This window comes from Equus przewalskii, chromosome 12 (genome assembly GCF_037783145.1).
Source record: "Equus przewalskii isolate Varuska chromosome 12, EquPr2, whole genome shotgun sequence".
Lineage (NCBI taxonomy): Eukaryota > Metazoa > Chordata > Mammalia > Perissodactyla > Equidae > Equus > Equus przewalskii.
Window position 1 is genome coordinate 33,733,510 of NC_091842.1, and position 17,752 is coordinate 33,751,261.

Sequence of the window (17,752 nt, forward strand, 5' to 3'; positions counted from 1 at the left end):
CCCTGGAACGTGTGAGTTTGACCTATTTGGAAGTAGGATTTTTGTAGCTATAATGAAGGCTCTCGAGATGAGCTCAGCCTAGAGTTGGAGTGGGCCCTGAATCCAGTGACTGGTACCCTATAAGAAACATTCAGACCACGGAGACACAGGGGAGATATGAGGATGGCCATATAAGGATGGAGAAGAGATTGAAGCGAAACTGCCACAAGCCAAGGAATGCCAAGTGTTTCCAGCAGACGCTGGAAGCTGAAGAGGTGAGGCAGGAGTCTTCAGAGGGAGCGTGGGCCTGCTGACATCTTGACTTTGGACTTGACGCTTCCAGAACTGTGAGAGGATCAATTTCTGTTCTCACTCAGCATTTAGTGGGAATTTGTTGCGGCAGCCCTGGAAGCTGATACATAGGGCTAGATTCCAATTCCTGTGACCTCGAGCGATTCATTCCACTTCTCCACACCTCAGTTCCCACCTCCGTGAAATGGAAACAGAGACGAGAATATCTCTCTCCCGGGGCTGTTGGCTTTCGTGGGCCACAGAATTCCCTGGAGGGCTTGTTGAAGCCCAGACTGCTAGTCCCCAACCCCAAACTTTCTGGATGGGGCCTGAGAATCTGCATTTTCGACAAGTTTCTGGGTGCTGCTGATGCTGCTGATCCCAGGAAGACACATGGGGAACCGTGGCTATAGAGGATCCGAGAACTGGGCCAAGTAGGAAAAAGTAAACCCCAGAGAAGCTAAGATGAGCTAAGAGAAGGGAGAGAGGGAACAAGCAGGAAAGCCATTGGGTTGTGTGTTGGGAGGGGTGTTAGCGAGAATTTAGAACAGTAGTTCTCAATCAGGGATGACTTTGCCCCCCGGGGGACACTGGCAATGTCCGGAGACATTTTTGGTTATTAGAACTGGGGGAAGTGATGCTACTGGCAGCCGAGGCCTGGGATGCTGCCAAACATCCCACAGTGCACAGGGCAGCCCCACAACAGAGGATCACCTGGCCCTGAGTGTCAGTGGTGCTGAGGATGAGAAACATTGACTTGGACCAACGGTTCTCACTTCCGGCTGCATATTAGAATCACCTGGGGAGATTTTAAGAGGTCTGATGCTGAGGCTGGAGCTCAGACCACTACATCAGTCTCTCCAGGCTGGGACCCAGGCATCTGGTGATTCCACGAGCAGCCAAGGTGGGGCCCACCGACTGAGAGAGCTGAGCGCAGCATTTATCCACCCACGGATCACGCAGGGACCTTGTTAGAGAGCAGATTCAAATACAGCGGGTCTGTGATGCGACCTAAGATTCCAGCAAGCTCCCAGCAGGTGCTGATGAGGGCATTAGAGTTCATCTCTAAGAGCTGGGTCACTGGGATCTCCTTAAAGGCTGGAGAGATGTTTCGAAATCCTTTCCCTGCTCTTTGAGATGTAAATCTACCGCCCCAGACTGTTTCCTCCAGGCCCAGGACCTGCGGTGTCGTGTCTTTGAAATGCAAACATTCAGGGAGAGAACTCGGTCCCTCTCCTGGTCCCCGTGGGAGGCAAAGGGCCTAACTTGGGGAGCACCTTGTCCCAACGGGCACGGCTGCCTCCTGGCATGAAGAGAGCAGAGGGTTGTTTCTCCTCCAGACAAGTGTCACTGAACAAATCCAGGTGGCCTAGTTGTGGGCAAACCCCCTTCACACCCCTCCGTGCCTCTCCCTGAGCAGGCCCAGCCTTTTTTTTCAGAAAAGTTGAGTGCCATTCTCACCGGGCCCCCTTCAGATCGCAGCAGCATTGCTGAACAAAACCTGTCCTCGCCACTTGCTTAAGTAGCGGCTGGCTTTGTTGATCTTTGATGAAAGGAACCAGAGGAATAACTACCCCGAGCTCAGCCTTGTCCACCTTCCATTCTCCTGTCTGGGCCCCCATTGGCCGATGGAAGCTGGAGGGCCCGGGAGCCTGCCCGCCTACGTGGTCCCTGCAGCCAGGCCCCGTGTGGAGGCATGAGGGCCCATCTGAAGGCACCTGCTGCTTCCTCAGGGTCTTCTCATTGCCGTCTGACAACATTCATCCCATCACTTCACCCTAACACGGTCCTGACAAGGCCCCCCTTCTGGAGAACATGCTCCCGAGGGCCCCACTCCCACCACCTGTGTCTCAGCCACACTGAGACATCCGGCCTCTCCGGGTGACTTCAGATGTCAAACGGCTGAAGATGCACCATCCACGCCTCTCCGGCCGTACACGTTATGGCCTCCAAGTCACTGCATCTGGCCCAGGCCCAAATTCCAGCCAAGAGAAGTAGCAGGCCAGGCAAAGCCCGGGCTTTCAGTTTCAGGCTGAGTGTGGGAGCTCAGGCCACGCTGGGACCAAGGACTCTAGAACACAGCTCCCAGTTCTGCAACCTCAGGAAAGCCCCTAAAACTCCCAGCGGGCAGTGGAGGGGGAGGCGCAGGGGCTGCAGGAAGGACCCCCCCAGACCCCCCCTCATCTTAGACTCAGGCGCGTGGCTTCCTTCCTGGCGTGTCCCCAGCCTCCCCAGCCTCCCTGTCTCCTCCCTCTGGGCATAGAAACAGAGAAGGAATTCCTGGGACGCAAAGGGCTCAGCTTACTTCTCCATGCATGTCCAGCTGTGCCCACTGTGACAAATGGACAGAGACGGAGATACAACCTGGAAGTGTGGCTCGGACCTGGAGGAGGGGAAGCCTGTCCTCTGAGCCCTGAGGGCCGAGGGCCCCTCTGTTGGAAGTGGTCATGGAGTCCTGTTTACGAACAATGAGCCACCACCGACTCACCAACTCTCTGACTCACCGGGTGGGGAGTATTTTAAATCCAGAGAGGAAAACAAAACTTGGCTGCCAGAAGGCAGGACAATGGTTTCCCTTGAGGGGGCGTCTGGGAGGACACTGGAGGGCTGGGAACAGGCTGTTTCTTGATCCAAGTGACGCTTACACGGGACTGCTCAGTTTGTGAAAACGCATTAAGTTGTGTGTTTATGATTTGGCCCTTTTCTGTATGTACGTGGTGTTATGCTTCCATTAAATTTTTTCTTTTTTCTAATTGCGTAAGCCTTTGGAGAAGAGTCTGCCAGTTCCTCCAAAGGTACGTGGGGAACCACACGACCCAGCTGCCCCACTCCTAGGTGTCTACCCGAGAGAATTGATAAAGGTCTGTCCACACGGAAACTGGGATGTGAATGTTGATAGCAGCATTATTTGCGATCACCAAAAAGGGGAACCACCCAAATGTCCATCAACAGATGGATGGATAGATGGAACGTGGTCTGTCCATACCAGGGAATATTATTCAGCAATGAAAAGGAATGAAGTACTGACACCTGCTACAACATGGATGGACCGTGACAACACGATGCTCAGGAAAAGAAGTCCGTCACAAAGGACCACATACTGTCTGATCCCATGTCTATGGAATGTCCAGAATAGGCAAATCCATAGAGACAGAAAGCACGTCAGTGGTCGCCTAGGGTGGGGGACAACGAGGGGTTTGTGGAATAATGGCTAAGGGGGCAGCGTATCTTGGTGCCAATGAAAATGTCCTAAAATCGACTGTGGTCACGGTTGGACAACTCTGTTTATACACTAAAAGCCCCTGAATTGCACACTTTGAGTGGATGGACTGTGTCACATAGAATGGGAATTACATCTCAAGGCAGCTGCTATCAACACTCAGTAGGCATCAGCGTGCGAAAGGACATCAGCCCGTCAGAACGGACACCGGCCGGCCCCTCTGTGGGGCTACCCCGGTGCCGACAGATGACCCAGCCGTCGGGCAAATCCCGGCGACCTGGCGGCTTTTCCAGCTCAGGAATACCGGGAATACGGGATCCCAAACGGAGGCTGGGAATCTTGAACACAGGAAATGTAGGCAAAATGGGGTGCCCCCCCCCTTAAAAGGGATGCTGAGATAAAGATGTGAGTGGAAATGGTTTATCTGGGAAGAGATCCCAAGAAGGAAAGGAAGGCAAAACAGGGTGAGTAACCGAGGCTGGGGCCCACCGCTGGATGAGGGAGTCGGGACGTCCATCCATCGCCCCCTCTCTCCCTGGGACTGGCTGAGCACCTCGGGCCAGGAGTCCGGGAGCCTGCAGTGGGCGCTGGGCGTGTGCTGGATGTGTGCGTGCCTGGGGATGGGTGAGGGCAGCCCCAGCTCCGCCTCCTCCGAGAGCTCTCAGCCAGGGTGTGGTGCCCTGCAGGGGACATCGGGCAATGTCTGCAGATGTTTTTTGGTTGTCCCAACTTGGTGGCAGTGTGCTTCTGGCATCTAGTGGGTGAGGCCAGGATGCTGGTAAACCTCCGACAGTGCCTAGGACGGACTCCCACGATGGAGTCACGCACCCCGTGTCAACAGAGCCGCAGCTGAGAAGCCAGGGTTCGGAGGAAGTGAAGAGCGGTTTCCAGCTTGAACAGGCCAAGCCCTGGACACACCCTGAGAAGGCTGATGCTGAACTCACGCCGGTCAGGGAGGACTGTCCCCTCAGTCTGCCGAGGGCTCCCGGCGGCCTGCACCTACAGACGAGCTTGGGCTGCTCCACTTCAATGCTGCTGTAGATGTTTTCTGGGGCTCCCCCAGTGGGCAATGGGGACTGAAGCTGGACCATCGCTGAGGCCTGAAGGCAGCCCTATGGGCCCACGCCCTGGATCTGGAGGCAGTGTGATCAGAGGCGAGTTCAGACTTTGGGCCACACACACCTGGACTCAAGTCCAGCTCTGTCACTTCCCATGGGGACGTTGGTCAAGTGGCTTAACCACTCTGAGTCGTGGGAGCAGCAGCAGAGCTATCAACAGGACCTGTGTTTCGGAGGGTCTGTCTTTGTGCTTTTAGACGGGGACACGTATGGAAAGCAAGGCTTTTCGTGGTTGGCATCTTAAGACTGAAGCCCCTCTCTCTACCTGGCTGTCCCGAGGACCTCTCACCCTGCCCAGTTTCTGCTGCCCTGGAGCCTGGATGACTGCCCGTTTCTTTAAGAAGCATCTCCAAACTTGGGTCACGGAGCCAACATTTTAAATCAAAGCACCCCAAACACCACCCACAGTGGGTGAATATCCATCTAGCCATTTTTTCATGATGCGGTGCCTGAGAGAAGATACAGGTGTGGCTACTGTAACAAAGACCAATGTAGAAATCTATTTCCCTCTCATGTAACAGTCCAAATATATGCATCCAGAATAGGCAAGGTGGTTCCATGGCGCAGGAACCCAAGATCCCTCTCTTTCATGGCTTCCCCATCTTCATGCATGGCTTCCACCTCATGATCCAAAACAGCTGCTCCAGCTCCTGTCATCACGACTGCATTCCACCAGAGGAAAGGGCACAACCCCAAAGTGGCAAAATTGACTTCTACTAGCTTGGTCATCTCCACACTAACTGCAAGGGAGGGCAAGAAAGTCAGTCTTTAAAAGCTGGTAGGGGTATGAATGAGCTACAAATTCTTTTTCATAATGTACGGCATGGTGACTATAGGTAATAATACTGTATTGGTTATTTAGAAGTTGCTAAGAGAGTAGATCTGAAAAGTTCTCATCACAAGAAAAACAACTTTGTAATGGTGGCTGGATGTTAACTAGACATTGTGGTGATCATTTTGCAATGTGTGCAAATACTGAATCATTGTACTGTGACCTGAAACTAACAAGATTTTATATGTGAATTATATATCAATAAAAAAATTCTCTCTCAGTGTAAGAAGATATGGAGGTCAGCTAGTAGTTTCTGCCACATATAACAGAAGAAGAGAGAAAAATTTAATTTTATTTGTGTGGTTCAGACCAAGAGGTGTGAAGAGAAGCCCCACAAAACCCAGCAGGGTAACGGGCAAGAGGCTGGAGTGAGGAAGAAACACTTTTGGAAAAGCTGTTAATGTTTTTCTTTTGTCAATCAACAAACATGCATCAGGCGTCTACTTTGTGTCCGACTGGAGAGGTGCTGGGTGTGTGGAGCAGGAGGAAGTGGGAAAAGGCCCAGTTGTTCCCGGTTCATGTGATTATCAATTTCTCGCGTGCCTTGAGTCACGCAGCCTCTGTTAACTGGGCACTTACTGTGTGCCAGGCCCTGGCAGAGCATCCTGGGGAGGAGCGAACCCCGCCTGACCCCAAAAGACTCTCGCAATGAGTCTGCAGTGCCCACAAGCCACATGGGAAAATCCTTCTGTTAGAATCGTGCCTGCCTGGGGCTGAGGGGGGACTGCCGATCCCTCACCAACACCAGCTGCCTGAGCCCTGGACCCTCGCCCCCCACCCCCACGCTGTCCAGCTGCAGCCCTGCCCCCTTTTCTGACATCCAAGGTCTGGAGCAGGCCCCATGGCCTCTTCTCTGGGCATGGGGCTCCCTTCCTCTCAAAATGGCCAGGGCCAGGGTGTGGCTGGCCGGGTGGAACATCATCCCGGTGGCTTGGGGAACACTTAAAGTGACCAGCTCGTCCCCGTTTGCTGGGACGGTCCTGGTTTTCGCACTGCGAGTCCTCCATCCCTGGAATGCCCTTGGGCTGGGCGAACTGGGTTGACTGGTCACCCTCGACCTCTGACCGTAGCTTGGTTCCTGCTCCCGCCCCGAACCGGAGCTTCAACCCTGGCTGCCCGCTGACATCACCTGGAGGAACTTTGAAGAAATGCTGCTGCCTGAGTCCCACTTAGACAAATTCATTCAGAGTCTCAGGGGTGGGGCCTTGCACGGGTCTCGTGGAAAAGCTTCCAGGGGATTCCAGTGTGCAGCTGGGTTGAGAGCTCCTGGGCCCGGAGGAAGGAGGCCGTGCCACGTTTAGGTGGGGATGGAATCTTGTCCTCTAGAGCAAGGGGGAGCTGAGGAGAAGTGGACAAGGACCGCTGGACCACAGACTCGTCCATTCGTTCATTCATCAACCATGGAAAGAGGGCCTGTCCTGAGGCTGGATCTGGGGTGGGGGGAAGAGGACAGTTCGGACCTCTTTCATTCTAGGAGGGGACACAGACAGTAAGCAAAGAAGCCACCGGGACACTCTGAGAGGCAGACGTTCAGCTGAGGACACATTGAGTGAATTGGGGTGTGTGGGGTTCGTAGATAGCGTATCTGTTTCCTTGGGCTGCCGGAACAAATGACCACAAACTGGGTGGCTTGAAGCAACGGGAATTTGTTCTCTCATGGTTCTAGAGGCCAGAGGTCTGAAACCAAGCTGTCAGCAGAGCTGGTTTCCTCTGGCGGCTCTGGGACGGAACGTGTCCCACGCTTCTGTCCTCACTTCCAGGGCTGCCAGTGATCCTGGGCTTTCCTCGGCTCGTAGATGCCTCACTCTGATCTCTGCCTCCATCATCGCGTGGCCTTCTGCCCTCTCTCTCTTCTCTTCTTATAAGGACGCCAGCCACCAGATTTCGGGCCCCCCTGAGTAATCCAGGATGATTTCATCCGTGGATTCACAGTTACGTCCACAAAGATCCTCTTCCCAAATAAGCTCGCCTCCTCAGGTTCCAGGGGTCAGGATGTAAATGTGTTTTCTGAGGCTACAGCTCAGCTGCCTACAGATAAGGTGGGCAGGGAAGGTCTCCGAGAACATGACTTGGTGTAAATCATTCTGGAAGCTGACTCCACACAAAGACATGAGGGGTTGGCGGGAAGTGCTGCCGGAGACAGAGCAGCGAGGCGGGGTGGCGGGGGGGGGGGGGGGGGGGGGCGCCGAGCCCGGCGAGTGACTCAGAAGACCACCGCTGGGGGCAGCTGGGGACCTCAGGGAGACTGTGTCAAACAGGAGCCTCAGAGCGACCCACTCACCAGGGGGAGGGTGCTGGGGCATTTAGACACCAGCTCCTGAGAGTCACTGTCGGGGGCGGGGGGAGTTCCTGGGGGCTTTACCCGCCTCCCCCGCCCTGGGCTTAGTGGCTTCTGGAGGACAGAGAAGGCCCCCAACAAAGAATGGAGGGTGTTTGCAGGCATGGGAACAGTGAGTGTAGACAGGTCCTTGTGGGCTACCTACTGTGGCTGCTCCAGGAAGTGACATTTGAGCTGCCACCTGAAGGATATGAAAGAACTGGGCCTTGTGACCGAGCATGCCAGGGCACGCCGGGCCCCGGAGACTGCAAGGGCCAACCTGGGCAGGAGCAAGCTCGGGCGCTCCAGGAACAGCAAGGATGGCTGGGTGGCTGCCGCAGATGAGAGAGGCCGAGGCGGCAGGAGGCCAGTGGCAGTCTCCAGGCCTCATCTCGCAGAGCGAGAGCTGGGACTCATCCTGCGGACAAAGGGAGGCCTTTGGAGAGTTTGAAGCGGGAGCCCGACAGATCCAGTTACTGTCTGACACGGTCTCACCTTGACAGTGGTCCAGAGATTGCAGGGAGGGGCAAGGGCACGGTAGAGTGACTGAGCTGTGAAGGGCCTGACTCTGTCTCACCCTGCTGTGGGCCTCAGGCCAGTCCCCTCCCCACTCTGGGCCTCAGAGGCCAACAAGCCAGGCCTCCTCTACTTCAGAGGGATGTTTGGTGACTCTGTTGAGATCCTGTGAGCACAAGTCCTGGAGCACAGTTGGGTGAGGGCGCCCTGGCTGTGATGGGAGCAGAGGGAGGGGTCCTGCCACAGCCCCGCAGGCAGAATTGGCCGGGCCTGGGCCAATCAAGCTCAGGGTGGGGTCTCCGCTGCGTGGCTAGGTTTTTCCAAAAGTGAACTGAGCTAAAATGCTGAATTCTGAATGCTGTGACCCGGAAGTGTGATGACCAAGTGAGTCTAAGACATGAAAATTGAGTCTTCGAGGGGCCTCGGCCACGTCCAGCCAGCCGTGGGGTGGCTGGTCATCCCATTCAGGGCTCTGGGAAGCAGGAGCTATGGCTGATCGTTCTCTGTAAGCGGCAACGGGGCGCTAACTCGGCATTCGCACCTGAACGTGAAGAAAGTTGAACTGAATTCTGAGGAAGCTCTCTAGGCAGAAGCTTGGGTTTCCCCAGATAGAGTCCAGGTGTGGTCGCGTGCGGTTAATGCCCCAAATCTCAGTACACCTGGTCCCCACCCGCCTGGCTGCCAGGAGGTCCAGCCTGGTCCATGGTTCTTCTCCTCATATATATCCAAGAGCCCCAAGGGTGGCTACGGGTGTCCAGTACCACTGGACACCCACTTACCAAGGGTTTACCACGTGCCAGGCACTAAGCTAAGCACTTTATATGAGGAAGGGCTGTTATTCCCGTTTTAGAGTCGAAGAGATGGAACCACAGAAACGTTAAGTCACCTTGTGGAAGATGCTGAGAGATATCCATCAAAAGCCATCTTCTTCATCCTGTATAACAGCCTTGTAGTCAGTCAAGCACACAACTGGACTACATTTCCCAGCCTCCTTTGCATTTGAGTGTGGTCATGTGACCAACTCCCCTCCAAGAGCATCTGCCTCTTCTGGGTCCTTTAAGAGAGGGATCTACCTTCTTGTGTTCTCCTTCCTCTTCCACTTTCTGCGTGTGGAAGACAATAAGGTCCTAGTGGAGCCACCCAAGAGGAAGAGCCTGGGCTCTTCCGAGTGGAGAAGAATGCCCTGCCAGCTTGAACACCACCCAGGGCTATTAAGGGAGATAAATTTCTGTTATGTTAAGGCTCAGAAAATGTAAGGTCTATTTGTTGCCGCAGCCTTGCTCATCCCCAACGCTCAGAGTTGTGGCAGAGCCAGGATTTGAACCAGGTTGCAGGCTCCAGGAGTCTCAGCTCTTCCTCGCTGTGGTACACGCCGTGAGGCTGGATTCCACAGGCACTGACACCCCAGCACATCAGGCTTTGGTTCATCTCCCACTCCTGCTGGCCTCGGCCGCCCTCAACTGCTGGCGGGTCTAGAGTCAGGGGTTCAGAACAGCCGCTGATGCTGCTGCTGCAGAGGGTGGAGCCAGGGCGAGTCCACTGCGGCTGCCATGCATGGAGCTGGCCAGGGCACAGACATCCCTGGTGGGGCTGCGAGCCAAGCTGGGGCTTCTAGCTCAAACCCTGACGCTTTCGCAGGATGAGGCTGCCGTCCACCACCAGGTCACCAGTTGCCTCCTGGGGAAGAGGTCTCCACACTCTCCTGGACAGCATGGCTGCCTCCCTCTCTGTGTATGTTCCCAGTAGGTGTCCCACGGCAAAGCTCCCTGGGCCCCCGGGCATGCTGCATGTAAGTGCTTAAGTACCAGGATGGCTGGAGTGGGGACCAGTCTTGGCACTGCTGCCCGTTGTGCCTGGAACCACCGCTCCTCCCTGAACGCAGGCTTTGGTGTGGAGTCAAACTGACCTCTCTAGGATCCTTATTTCCTCCCAGTTATCCTCATTGCCGGCACCCCTGCTCGCATACAGACGATGCATTTCACGAGCTGTCTTTGGACATCCCTGAGCACCCCCAGGGAGGAGCGGCAGAGTCGGGGGTCCTGTTTCCCCCAGCTCCTCAGCCCTTCTGTAAATGAGGCTGACAGGTAGGAGGGCTCTGCACACCTCCACCTGCCAACAGTCCCTGAGTGCCAGCGGAGAGGCCAGGGACTCATTTAGGGTCAATCCACTGCAAGGAGGTGGGGGGGCCAGTTCTGCCTTCAGTGCCTTTGATGGAAGGTGGGCAGCAGGTGCCCACATACCCTCCCATCCCTTTCCCACCTCCGTGCCTGCCAGCTCTCCTGAGCCTTCCCTCCCAACAGCGCCACCTGCTCCTCTTTGCTGGAGGACGACCCTTGCACTCTGTCTGTGTGCCCAGAGCCAGAGGGGTCTGGGGATTCCTGCCTGCTGGGGCCGCCCTGGACCCATGGTGATGGGTGGGAAAGTACAGACACCCCACTCCCTCGCCTGAGGGGGGACTCTGGGGCGAGCCATAGTCGCCTTCCGATACGGGCGGAATTGTGTCCACCTCCCCAGATTCCTATGTTGACGTCCTAAACCCCAGCACCTCAGAATGTGACCTTTTTTGGAAATAAGGTGGTGGCCGATGTAACCAGTCAAGATGAGGTCATCCTGGCGTTGGTGGGCCTTCAACCAGACATGACTGCTGTCCTCATAAGAAGGGGAAATTTGGCCACAGACACACACACGAGGAGACCGCCACGTGAAGGTTGGAGTGACGCTGTCACAAGCCTAGGAACCACCAGAAGCCAGGAGAGAGGCTGGAACAGATCCCTCCCCAGTCCTTTCAAAGGCAACATGGCCCTGCTGACATCTTGATCTTGGACTTCTGGCCTCCAGAACCGTGACATTTTGGTTGTTTAGGCCTCTCGATTTGTGGTCCTCTGCTATGGCAGCCCAGGAAGGTAAAACACCTTCTATGGGACTTGGCCTGATGTCACATGCGTGTGTGGCCTCCCTCCCTCCCAGTGCACCTCCCCGCACTCCGGGAACACTTCCTAACACCTCCCCTTCATGAGAGTCCTGTTCAGGGTAGGGTCTTCGTCTGGGCAGACCCGCCTAAGACAGCAGGTTTTCAGGAGTGATGGCAGACTGACCCAGGGCCAACAGAGAATGTACAGGAGCCAACCGGTCACCCGGTGGAGTGAACCCCATCCAGCGGGGGACAGCCACTGCTCAGCTCCCGCCACAGGGGACAAAAGCTCCACATCCCTGAATTTCCAGTTTCTCCAGAGCAACCAGAAATGTGGGTTTCACAAAAAGATGTGGCAGCTGGTTTTTCAATATTGGCCGTGAGCTCTCTTAACTCCATTAGTTTGTTCCTTTGTCCTTTCTGACTACTTAGGTCCAACTCAAGCATACGGAGCCCAGCTCTGGCCCTCGCGCCAACGCTTTGCAACCTCGAGTCAAGAGCTTGACGGGGACAGCATCCCCCCCTTTGTGTGACCAGAAGAGCTATGAGCAGGGGGTGGGGGACCTCAGACCTACTCGTGGTTCCACCACTTGTTAGCTGTGGGCATCTGCTTCAAAAAAAAAAAAGCCAAAAAGCCTCTCCGAGCCTCAGTCTCCTCATCTGTAAAATGGGTACCATCTCGTGCAGCGGGCTCACCCCCTGGGGTGGTTGTGAAGGCCGAGCGACATAATTTATTCTGCAAACACCACGTGCAAGCAAAGTCTTGAGCTTGTGGTAAGTGGCAACTCCTTTGTTCCTCCCACCAGCCCCCAGAAGGAGGTCCCCTAACTACCCTCATTTCACACACAGAGAACGAGGGAGGCTGGGGGTCAGGAACTCACCCGAGATCTCTCAGCTGATTATCAGTGGACCTGAGCCTCCTCGACTCCAGGCTCTTAGCCATGGCACTTGACTGCCTCTCAAGAGGCATTAACATGCTTTCTAAAAGGCTTTTTCTTTTTTATTGTAAATTGGAGGAGAAGATGGATGTGTGCCCCAGGCCTCTTCTTCGGGAGCTCTCTCTCAGCAGACAGCTGCTGCCCCTGGGAGGAACCAAGCCCAGGTGACATAGTGGCACAGGCTTCCTGAGTCTGTCTGGGCCAGGGCCAGGGTTGGGCCAAACAACCCGCCACCCTTTCTCCTCAACAGAGCATTTCCCGTAAGTGGTGGCTCCCTGCCTGCTGGCTCACAGAGCTTGAGCTGGGAGACGCTGGGCTCCTCCCCGACCGGGGCAGGGCAGACCCGGCCAGTGAGGCCAGCGCTGCGGAGCTGGGCCTGCCCTAGGAGGTGACGTATGTATGTTTGTGTGTGTGTGTCTGAGAAAAGCCTGGATTCAGACCAGAGCCCCTGGGTGGGAATCCAGGACTGTACTGTCTGCATCTGCATGATGGGCAGAGGCTCCTTGCCAGCATATTTCCTGGAGTTGCTCATCTCTCTGTTCACTTACTCACCAGACCCTTGTCGAATGCCCACAGTGTGCCTGGCACGGTGCTAGGTAGACAGAAGGGGCACCCGCTCTCATGGAGATAATACCCTAGGGGGGCGTGGGGAGGAGAAAGATTGCTAAACTAATAAGAAAACAAGATAATTAGAAATCATGGAAAGTGCAGGAAAGAGGACAAAACATGTCTAGATCCCAGACCCCAGAGAGGGACTGAGCGACTGGGTGAGACATGAGCTGAGGAACAGGGAAGGCCTTCCAGAGGGAGACCTCATATTTTCAGTCCTAAGAAATCTGGTGGGAAGGGCAGGGGAAACAGCAGGTGCAAAGGCCCTGAGGTAAGAAGGAGATTGGGTGTTTCTGGAAATCTTAGAGTTTGGCCAGTGTTACCAGAGCATGATGAGTGGGGGCAGGGGGGTTAAGGTCCCCACCAAGCAGGGCCCAGTTGGGGCATGGCAGTGGAGGCCACCTTCTCTGGTGGGGGACGACTCAATGGAGCTCCAGCTGCTGAGGGAGAGATCAGCATTATGATCTTCCCAGCAGTGGACCAATGGGAGGGACCCACCAAGCTCCCACTGCTCCAAAAGGAAGCCAGAAGCCTCCTGCTCATCCGAGAGCCACCACTGGCCACTCTCCCAGCTTCCCAGAGAGAAGCCCTAGCCCTGCCGTGGACCTGGCATTTCTGCCCCTTGTCCCTGCCCTTAAGCCACAAGAGGCTTTCTCTGGCCTGTTTGTGGACTCCTGGTGAGACGGCAGTTTGCTTGGCAGGCCAGGCGGGACACATCAGACCCCGGCTGTCCCTTTTGTCCCCTGGTCTGGGATTTCCCCTCGTGGGAGAGTGCCCACCTGGCCTAGCAAAGGCCTCCGCTGCCAGCAAGAGCAGACCGGAGCAGGAGCAAGCTTCCAACCCCAACAGGAAGCATCACAAGATTTCCGAGAAGGAGGCCTCGGCAAGGATGGGCAGCAGGGAGAGGCCACATCGGGGCACAAGGGGCGGCAGCTGTAGGAAGGACGGTCAGCACATGGCTCCTCTGTGCCAGGCGCTTGACACAGAGCAGACTGTTCATCCTCACTCCGCCCTACGAGGGAGGGCTCCCATCATTAGGACACAACCAGCGGGAAACAGAGTCACACGGTGGATAAGCAACTCCCAGACCACGCCCGGCTCCAAGCTGCGCAGACTCTCTGCTCTTTATCCTGTGGGAGACGGGCAGCTGGCACAGAGGATCAGGGGGGCTGTGTGGTCAGACCTGGCCCTGAGCTGTGCCCATCCCCCATCGGGCAGGTGGAAGCGGCAGCCCCAGGCCTGTCACTCCTGGGCCAGCAGCCACTCCTCACCCTCGGCCTGCCATTCCCACGGCGGCACGCCCTCAGATCCCGCTGGCCTGGCAGCTGCCCGCCTGGCACCCCACAGTGGCACTGCCATCCCCCTAAGCAGGTTGCCAGATCCAGCAAGTAAAAATATGGGGGCCCTGTGAAATCGAAGTTGAGGAGAACGACAATAATTTTTTTAGTTTAAGTATATCCCTTGCAATATTAGGGACATACTTATAGTTAAAAACTATCAGTTGTTTATCTCAAATTTGAATTTATCCAAGTGTCCTGTATTTCGTCTGGTTCCGCTCTGTCTCCAGGCCAGGGTGTGTCCAGGCCCCCGAGGCCCGGGGTTCCCACCCTGGTGTCTGGGCAGCTGTCACTGCCCATCTTGCCCCCTTACACCCGCCTTCTGCAGAAGCTGTGCCCGCTTCACAGGGCTCCTCCCACCTGTCGTGGCCCTTCTCTTTCTCCAGGCTGGCGGCCAGGGCAGGGCGCCCAGGAAGGCAGAGCAGAGGGCTGAAGGAGGTGGGGCCCTCTGGTGGGCTGCCCTTGGGGCCCCATGCATTTTCTTGAGGGGCTGGTGGCACACAAAGGGGAACCTGGATTTCTACCCAGATGGAGCTCGGTTGTGCCCCTGCCTCCCCATCTGTGAGACACACGGGGTACCCCACTTAGAGAGATACACAAGATGCTTGCCCTCTTTGGGCCAAATTCTAGCTGTAGATGGATAAAAACAAGCAAGTAAAAAAAGAAGTCATCAGAGCTTTTTGAAAAGTGCACTAAATGCCCAAACGCGAAGCTGCCCGTTCCCATCTGGGGGCCACGAGTCCCTACGGAGCCCTCGGAATGGGGCAAGGCTGCACAGAGACAGGCCATCAGTGGAAGAGACGCACTGGGGCTGGGGACCTGGGAGGGAAAAAATGTAAACTGTCTTTTTCGTAATTTTTTAATTGCTTCTATGTTAAAATGGCCGTGTTTTGGACACGCTGGGTTAAAGAAAAGTATGATTAAAATCAATGTCCCCTGTTTCTTTTGACTTTTTCAGATGTGGCTACCAGAGAACTTAAAATCACACCTGGGACTTACACCACAATTCTATTTGTAGATAGCGATCGGGTGGGAATTTGAAAGGAGGACATGGGAGTCGCTCTGAACTGAGCCTCAATAAAAGAAATTGTTTATGCACAAATTGAAACAGATACGAAGAGCATAGTACTCCCCATGCGCTCGTCCCAGTTCGAAGTCCTCAGCTCGCACAGCCTGTCTTTCTGCATCGATGTGTCTCCCACGCCTGCTTCCGTACCACTTTGACGCCGACCCCATCATCTTCTAATTTCACCTTAAGGTTTTGGCGTGTAGCTCTAAAAACGGACTCTTGGAAAACAGAGCCACGAGCAATGCCGCTCCTAGGTATGGACCCAAGAGAACTGAAGACATGTCCACACGGAACCTTGTGCAGGAACGTGCACAGCAGCATCCTTCCTAACAGCCCAAAAGTAAACACGGCCCAAACGTCACCAAGTGATGAAAAGATCAACTAGACGTGCCACATCCATGCAATGAGCGTTCTTCTGCAGTAGACGGGAACAAAGCACCAATCCAGCCTACCACACGGATGGACTTGGAAACACCACACTCAGCGAAAGAAGTCAAATGCAAAAAGCCACATGCTGTGTGATTCCATTCATATGAAATGTCCAGAATAGGCAAATCCATAGAGACAGAAAGTAGATGAGTAGTTGCCAGGGGCTGGGAGGTGGGGGGGTGGGGGGGGTGGGGGGGGCGGTGACTGCTAATTAGTTCAGAGTTTCTTTTTGGGGTGATGAAAATGTTCTGGAATCAGTGGTGATGATTGCACAATGGTGTGAGTAGACTAAAAGCCATTGCACGTTACACTTTAAAAGGGTAAATTTTATGGTGTGAGAATTATATCCCAATTTTTAAAAGCCACAATATCACCAAAATGTCAGAAAAAATGAATAATAATCCTTCGTCTCAGGGATCTTATCCAACACTCCATCAGGGTTCATTTCCTGATTATCTCATAAATATTTTTATTTCCCACCGTTTTTTTGAGTTGCATCCTGACAAGGTCCACAGGCTGCACGTAATTAACACATGGATAAATGTCTTTAAACCAGAAGGTCCTCTCCCCAGCTCCTTTCTTGGAATCTGTCGGGGGAAGGACCCAGGCCCTTTGCATCTCCCCACGGCCTGTGTTCTGCTGCACCCCTGGCTGGGAGACCCCACATTCTCAGCCTGCCTGGCATCCCGAGCGGGCCACCCACCCCCAGGGGCAGCTGGCTAGATGCAGGTGCCTTGCTGTATCAAGGGCACCACGAGGCTGGGGCTGGGACGGACAGGCAGGGCGCGAGGCAAACGGGAAGGGCCAGGCCTTATCTGCAAACCGTTTGCTGAATGAACGGTGGTGGTTGTCAGAGAGACCAGGAGGTCCCCACAAACAAGACACTCCCCAGGCCCTCTTACCTGCCACGCAGCACGGACGTCACAGGCCCTCCCACTCCTACAGCCAGAGCTCTGCCCGGCCCTGTGTGGAGGTGGGAGCCGGAAACCTGGGTCTCTGTCCTCAGCCAGGTGGCTTCCACGTCCCCCTTTCATCAGGCAGACGCCAAACTCCCATCCCAGCCCATAAGGCTTTGCCGGGCAGGACGGGCCACCCTCCGTGGGCGGCTCCTGAAGCTCACTCTGCTATTGTACGCTGGCCAGATTCCGCCCATTCTCTGAACACACCCACGTCTTTCCCTCCTCAGGGCCCTTGCACCTGCTGTTCCCGCCGTGTCAATGCTCCCCCGGCACACACAACCATTTTTCACCTGGCGGCCCTTCCTGACCTCCTCCCTAATGTCCCCCCGGCCCCTGTCACTGCACCCTTGCTCTCTCTGTTTTCAGTTCTTGAGGGACCCTTCGCATCTCCCCTAACTCTTTTCTCTTTTTTTGCCAGGTTTGGTAATTCTTATTATCTCTTAACCAGAATTTCAGCTCGGTGACGGTGGGACCCTGTGCCACGACTCAAGCACAGAGAAGGTGGGTGGGTGGGTGTGTGGGTGAAGGACCCGGGGTGTGTGCTGGGCAGGGGTTCTCTCCCTACCGCACACATGGGGAAACAGAGGCCTGGACAGAGCTGAGCTCCATCTGGGGAAAAATCCAGGGCTGCCCCCTGGGCACCCCCAGCTCCCACGTGGTGGACGGGGACCCCGAGGGCAGCCGAGGGGCGGGCACCCCCTTCCTCCTTCAGCCCTCTGCTCTGCCTTCCTGGGCTCCTTGCCCTGGCCGCCAGCCTGGAGGAGGACAAGGGCCACGACAGGTGGGAAGAGCCCTGTGAAGTGGGCACAACTTCTGCAGAAGGCGGGCATAGGAGGGGCAGACACCAGGGTGGGAGCCCCGGGCCTTGTGGGCCTGGACCCACCCTGGCCTGGAGACACAGCGGAGCCAGAGGAAATGCAGGACACCAGGTAAATTTGGATTTGAGATAAACATCTGAGAATTTTTTACTGTAAGTATGTCCCAAATATCGCATGGGACATACTTATACTAACAAAATTATTGTTCTCCTCAAGTTCGATTTCACAGGGCCCCCATATTTTTACTTGCTGGATCTGGCAACCTGCTTAGCGGGATGGCAGTGCCACTGCGGGGTGCCAGGCAGGCAGCTGCGAGGCCGGCGGGATCTGAGGGCGTGCCGCCGTGGGAATGGCAGGCCGAGGGTGAAGAGAGGCTGCTGGGCCAGGAGTGACAGGTCTGGGGCTGCCA

At 55.4% G+C, this 17,752-nt stretch overlaps 1 protein-coding gene across 2 annotated transcripts in view; it reads right to left on the reverse strand.

The window, feature by feature from the left end:
- The window catches only part of CIITA (class II major histocompatibility complex transactivator), a 91,422-nt gene extending 74,733 nt beyond the window's left edge, over nucleotides 1-16,689 (reverse strand). Inside the window, exon 1 of one of the 2 annotated variants that reach the window (XM_070566765.1) lies at nucleotides 16,469-16,689. The gene's annotated coding sequence lies outside the window, so the exon portion shown is untranslated. The remainder of the gene's footprint in view (nucleotides 1-16,468) is intronic. The other variant, XM_070566766.1, reaches the window with a different exon arrangement.
- Nucleotides 16,690-17,752: the final 1,063 nt, after the last annotated feature.